Genomic DNA, 5599 nt, shown 5'->3' on the forward strand with positions numbered 1-5599 from the left:
TGCACGTGTGGTGTGTGCATAAATGGTCCGGTGTGCATGTGTGTGTAGTGCAGCATGTGCATGTTGGTCTGTGCGCGTGTGCATGCATGCGTGTGCATGTTGATGTGTCTGAGACTTCATTGTCAGGGCAGTCCTGGGGTGCAGCAGAGAGGACACCCCCTTGGCGGGAGGTGCAGATCGGGCTCTGGCGGGGCAGCGGCGAGGTCCCATGCCAGGGTTCCACCTGGGCCACATGGATGGGCCTGGGACCCGCAATCTCAGGAAGGCCACCAGCTCCGGGCATTACTGGGGCTGTTGGGGGCGAGTGCAGGCAGGAGGCGGAGCTGGCCCCGCCCCATGACACGGTGCTGAGACCTGGCCCAGGGCCTGGGTCCTGCCCAGTCTCCTCCCGATGGCCCCTGCAAGAGGGGGGAGGCCTCTGCGCTGTGTCCTGGTCTTGGGAGGGGCGCCCGTCTGTCCTCGCCAGGCGGTGCATGACGCAGACTGTGCTGCTCTCCTGGGACCCCCAGCCCTGCGCTCCCAGGGTCTCTTCCCCTCCGTGACCAGTGCTGCCTGCTCGGGGCCACAGTGAGGCATTTGTCACTGCTCAGCAAGCTCACCTGGCAGACGGTTGCCGGGCTGGGAGAGGGGAGCAGTGAGGCGCCCACGGGCCCCCCGCCGGTGCCACGGTTCCCAGAGAGGCCGCCTGCGGCTCAGTCTCCCACCGGAGGGTGGGTCTGGAGACAGGCTTGCCTCCTGGGGTCGGCGGGGTGCAGACGGTGGTCCCGTCGGCACCGGCCAGCGGCCAGTGGGGGGGAGGGGAGAGGGACACGGCGACTGTCCAGCGGGCCCCGTACGGTGCTCCCAGGCTCGTGTGGATACTTGCTGTATGTCGTGCCTCTGATGGAATGTGTCACCAAGTTTTTAGCCAGTTAGAGCCTGGGGGCCCCTTCTGGTCAGTGGGTGGGCGTCGTTCGCAGATCCTGAGCGAGACGCGTTCCGTCGGCGGGGGAGACGGTGGTGGTGCGGCCTGTGTTTTATGGTTTTTATGGTCCGTCTTTAAGAGCAGATGCTATTTTTGTGTAGTGAAATGTATTGTGTTCTCGCCGGGCGGGCAGGATACCCTTCCCTGCCCCGGGTCCCTGGTGCGCCCTGTGTCATCTACCGAAGTGGGTTCTTCCCAGGCAGGACTCGACTCCGTGCGGTGTGCGGTGGGGGCTCTAGTTTGCTTCTCGCCGCGTGGACACCTCGGTGGCTTGCGAGGCTGTTCTTTCCCACGTCCGACGAAGGGCTGCATCCGGCCACTGCCTGGGCTTCTGTTTCGATGCGTGGGGTCATCGCTGTGACCTGCACCAGCACCGCACCGGCCGATTGAGTGATGCCCCAACCAGCCAGCTTCTCGCCTCCGGCCAGTCTCAGCCCCTCGCGCTTCCGTGTAAATGTAGGAATTAGCTTGTCGGTTTCCACAAAAAGAAAAACACCTTCTGGGATTTTGATCGTGGTGCTGTCGAATCTGTAGATCAGTTTGCAGAGCTGACTTTCTAATAAATGTTCATTTTCTACTTACTGCAGGCGCGTGGCGATCCACTCCACCTGTGTGTGTGGGTTTTATGCCCAGGGCTCTAACTAAGCTTGCCGATCCGGTACCGTGCGTACAGTTTGGGATTCTCCTCTGCACACAGTGGCAGCGCCTGTGAACGCGTGGGGTTCTGCTTCCTCCTTTCTGAGTCTGAGCATTTTTATTTCCTTTTCTTGCCTGACTGCACTGGCCGAGTGTGGACAGAACCGGGGGCAGTGGGAAAGCTCGTGGGGTCTTGATCTCCGAGGGGACGTTCGGGCTTCACCGTGGCCCGTGCTGTCTGCTCTAAGCCACGCGCACTTCAAGAGCTTTCGATCCGCATCGCCAACTTTCCAAAAGACTTTCGCCAGCTGCTCCCTGGCCTCACCAGCACTGGCTGTTATGGCTTTAGGGGGTATTTTTTGGGGCAGTTCTTCCCTTTTTCAGATCGTTGTTTGTCTGACGAGCCGAGATGGTATCTCACCGTGTCTCTGGAACACTGGCGTCCCTTCGCTTGTGCCGGAGGCCGAGCGCCGTCCCCGTGTCTGTTTCCCCCGTCCGGTTTTCCGTTTCCGGCGTTTTCCTGAGCAACGACGCGTCCTTCCCGTCACGAGGTCGGTCAGCCTTCTCTGTCCCGTGGGCCGCACTGTCCGCCCCGCCCCCGTGTGCTGTGTCCTCTCTGTCCTGGTTGTTTCTACGTCCCTCCTCGTCGCCTTCACAGTTTATTCTGTTCCTCTGGAGCCGGGGAAGCCGGTCTCCCTCCTGAGGCCCGAGGAGTATTGAGTTCTGTTTTCATCTTGCTGCTTTTTTATGGCTTAATATTTCATGTTCGGCGGCTTCCTCCATCTGGAATTTGTGGGCTGCGGGGTGTGGAGCGAGGAGTTAATTGCCGCTCAGAGTTTACCGGGAAGGGGGCCTCATTCGCCCTTCAATCTCGGGGCCCTGCGCCCCCCACCCCCAGTCCAGGCCGGCGGCGGGGGACCAAAGGGAGGGGGGTGTCGGTACCCAGAGCGAAGAACCGTCAGCCCAGCCTAGCGACACCCCGGGCGATCTCCGGCAGGTCCCTGCATGTGTCTGGGCCTGCCGTCACATGCGTGAGTGGGGGTGCTGAGGTGCTGTCATGAGGAGTCAGCGCTTGGGGGTGTACCTCCTGCAGAAGGCGAGGGGTCCGGCCGGCAGACCCAGCACAAATCCCGGCCCCTCTGTGTGCCCTAGGCCAAGGGCGGCACTTCTCTGAGCTGCAGGAGTTGCGTCTGGACCCTGGGGGTAGTGGTTCCCACCTCGTGGGCCCTGGGGACGTGCACGAGGTGTCAGGAGTCTGCCAGCCAGCAGCGTGTCCTGCCAGCTCTGCTGCTGTGACCCTCGTTCAGGGGAGGGGGTGTCACCCTGTGGGGAGGGCCCAGCCCGATGGGGGTAGAGGGTGGTGTGGGGGGCCACCGCCCTCTCCCAGCCCTGATGGGGGTGGGGACGTGTCCCTCCCCGCCCCACACCCCAGACTGAATTGTGGGGGGCGGGCACGCAGAGCCCAAGAGACGCACATGCACACGTAAATACATACACACTCAAATACACAGACACGCAGAGACAGGACTGGACCCCCACGTGCACGCACAGGTGTGCATCGTCACTTGGCTCAGAACCAGTGTGGGCAGCCCGGCCCCAGGTGCCCTGGGAAAGCTTCACCCACTGCAGCACCTGGGGAGGGGTCGGCTGGGGGTCGGGGCGACCTGGGTGGGCCTGGCGGCTTTACCCACCTCCCTACCATCCCCCTTGCTCCACGATTCCCCCCATCATGCGTCCTGGGGGTAAGTACAAGGACACCCCTCCCTCCGCCCCCAGCCCCCAAGCCCCCAATAGGTACCTGGCAAATGTGGAGCTCCCAGATCGCTGAGGGCCTACTGTGTGCCAGGCAGTGGGCTGGGCCCTGCAGAGTTCTTGGCCCCAGAGAGGGTAGCCCAGTTTGTCCCATTGGGGTGCTGGGGAGGTGACAGTGGGGACCAGGCGGTGGCGTCCTGAGGCGGCCACGTGCTGGGGGAGGGGTAGAGGGCAGAGCCTGGAGCAGAAGGGGCAGAGCCTGAGAGTAGCAGGTAGGTGATGGGGGGCACATGCAGGGCCCCAAGTAGCCAGCAGCCCAGGGCAGCCCAAGTGGTGGGGGAGGCGGCCCAGATGTCGGGCAGTGTCCTCCTGCCCCCTGTCCTTGGCCACAGTGGGCGGGCTGAATGGAAACCGGACCTGGGGGGGGCGGGGCGGGGCGCACGGGGGCGCAGCTGTGGGAGGCCGGCTGCTGGCATCAGCAGGAGCCCTGCCGCCCCCCCTCGCTAAACAATCATCGCACAAAATATGCAAATGGTATAATTACTGTTATTTGTTTTGCTGATATAAGTGTTTGAAATGCAAATGTCAAGTTTGGGCGCGCTCGGTTTTCAGCCCCTTTACCTCATTTGCAAGTTGGGGAGTGTTCCCGTCCTGGAAGCAGGAGGGGGTGGGGGGCCCTCTGCTGCCGGGGAGCTGGCTTGGGCGTCACTCCCTCCAGCTGCTGCCTCTGCCCCGGGGGCACCCAGGAGGGAGGCCTCGCACCCCGACTCCGCCGTGTGACCCGGGCCAGCGACGTGGCCTCGCACAGCCACGTGTCATGGACCCAGCGGCCTCTGAGCCGGCCTGTGTCCGGGCCTCAGCGCGACCTAGTCCTGTGACAGTTCAATCAAGGGGCTTGGGCCTCAGTGTCCTGCCTGCAGAATTCCCGCACAGGTGTATCCAGGCCTGTAAAATGGAGCCTCAGAGTCTATGGACAGCCTTTGGGGGCCCAGGTGAACCCCCAAACATCGGTGTGCATGTGCACTCTCCAGAGTGGGTCATCACCTTGGAACCCTCCAGTCCGGTGGCCTCTGAGGCTCTTGGGACTCTCAGGCCTGTGGGTCTGGACAGGCCAGGGCTGTGAGCCCGTGAGAGGCGGTCACCATTTCAACGGGGGAAACTGAGGAGCAGCGTCCGGGCTTGTCAAGGTCACTCAGTGCGTGTGTTGCTCACATGCCAGCTCTACCTGGCGCCTGTCCCCGCCCCGCCCCCGGGTGGGCAAGCAGGATGCTCCCTTTCTGGGGGTCCCCTGCCTGTCCCCCCCCGGGCTGCTCCCATGAACCTGTGCGGACACACAGCCTCCTAGCGGGGCTGCACGAGTCAGGTCGCCCTCTCCACCAAACTCCATCCGTGTGGGTGTGGGACCTGTGGAGCCAGTAGCAGTGGCCCCTCCAGCTGGGCGACCACCCTGATTCACGGGACCGCAGCCTGCCAGGCCTGCCGCCCCGCATGCACTCGGTGGAGCTGGCGGCTCCCATGCACCTCAGTGATACTTTGGGCCTGCCAGGGACGTCACTGGCCTGGTAGTCCCCTCTGTGGTCAGCCTCTCGGGGGCCACGCGCTGGCGGCAGCAGGGCTGGACTCTGGGGGCCAGGCTGAAGCTCCTTGGGGCCGGAGTGGGCGTGTAGGGTGCCGGTGCCGTGAGTGCTCGTGTGGGCCTGTGGAGAGCAGGGTGTGTGATGCGTGCTCACGCATGTGTGATCTGTGGGTCTGCAAGCAACGTGACGGAGAGTGACAAGCCCGGGGGCAGGTGTCCAGCATGTGGGGCAAGGACGCGGAGCCTCCTGGCAGACCGGGAAGGACCCTAGAGGTCCCTGTGGACGGCCTGGCTTCTGCTGACCTGCCTGGGGGCGCAGGGACTCCCCGCTCCTTCTGCCTTTGGACAGCTTTGCTAGAAAGTGGAGAGGAGCCGGTTGTCAGGGTGACCAGGGCCCCAGGGGGGACATCGGCGTTGCTGGGCCAGCGGCAGGGAGCGGGCCGTCCAGGCGGGTGCCTGGCATGCGCCGAGGCCCAGCAGGGGGAAGGAGAGTGGCTCCGGTCCCCAGCCGCCTGGAAGCCAGGCAGCCTCCCGGGCCGGGCTGGCGGGGGCGCCCAGGCCCCTCACGCTCTCAAGTTTTCTTCCAATTACCTTTTCCAAGACAGGCTCAGCCTCATCAGCATATGCAAATGCAGACCATTATTATTTCAATTAGCTGTTAAGTAATTAGC

General features: G+C 63.5%; 1 protein-coding gene across 4 annotated transcripts in view; it reads left to right on the forward strand.

The window, feature by feature from the left end:
- Positions 1–5599, forward strand: part of ELFN1 (extracellular leucine rich repeat and fibronectin type III domain containing 1) — a 71758-nt gene that overhangs the window by 41128 nt on the left and 25031 nt on the right. The window contains exon 1 of one of the 4 annotated variants that reach the window (XM_039879499.1): positions 2132–2151. The exons of the other annotated variants lie outside the window; for them this stretch is intronic. The gene's annotated coding sequence lies outside the window, so the exon portion shown is untranslated. Of the gene's footprint in view, positions 1–2131; positions 2152–5599 lie in introns of those variants that run through there. 4 annotated transcript variants of the gene reach the window in all.

This window comes from Pteropus medius, unplaced genomic scaffold, assembly GCF_902729225.1.
Source record: "Pteropus medius unplaced genomic scaffold, Ma_sr-lr_union100, whole genome shotgun sequence".
NCBI lineage: Eukaryota > Metazoa > Chordata > Mammalia > Chiroptera > Pteropodidae > Pteropus > Pteropus medius.